Raw genomic sequence first — 757 nt, 5'->3', positions numbered from 1 at the left:
AGACTATCATCAGATTATCATCAGATTATCATCAGATTATCATCAGACTATCATCAGACTATCATCAGATTATCATCAGACTATCATCAGATTATCATCAGATTATCATCAGACCATCATCAGATTATCTTCAGACTATCATCAGATTATTCTGACCTGACCAGATCACAGGACTCAGACTCAGTTTCTGGTTCTGACAGGATCTTCATCCAGCCTGAGTCTTCAAACAGAATCCAGTTTATTTGTGAGATGAAGTTAATATTATTACACAAATAAAATTACTTAATGAAGTATGACAGTGAAACAACATTAAACCAAATAAACATTAAACTGTACCTGTGAGACACACCTGGTTACTGCTGTCAGTTTGACCTTCAGCTCCACAGGAAAATAAAGCTGCAACACTGCTGCTGATCCAGAACCATCTGACCCTGGACCTACCAGGACCAGGTCCCTCAGCTGGTCTGGAGACCTCTGGGAGGGAGGGATGGATGGATGGGTGGGTAGACAGATGGATGGATGTATGGATGGATGATGGATGGATAAATGGATGGTAGATGGATGATGGATGGATGGGTAGATGGATGGGTAGACAGATGGATGGATGATGGTTGGATGATGGATGGATGGGTAGATGGATGGATGGATGGATGGATGGGTAGACAGATGGATGGATGGATGGATGAATGGATGGATGGGTAGACAGATGGATGGATGATGGTTGGATGATGGATGGATGGGTAGATGGATGGATGGA

The sequence above is a fragment of the Austrofundulus limnaeus genome, unplaced genomic scaffold (genome assembly GCF_001266775.1).
Source record: "Austrofundulus limnaeus strain Quisiro unplaced genomic scaffold, Austrofundulus_limnaeus-1.0 Scaffold3042, whole genome shotgun sequence".
Classification (NCBI taxonomy): Eukaryota; Metazoa; Chordata; class Actinopteri; order Cyprinodontiformes; family Rivulidae; genus Austrofundulus; species Austrofundulus limnaeus.
Note: the sequence above shows the minus strand (reverse complement) of the source record.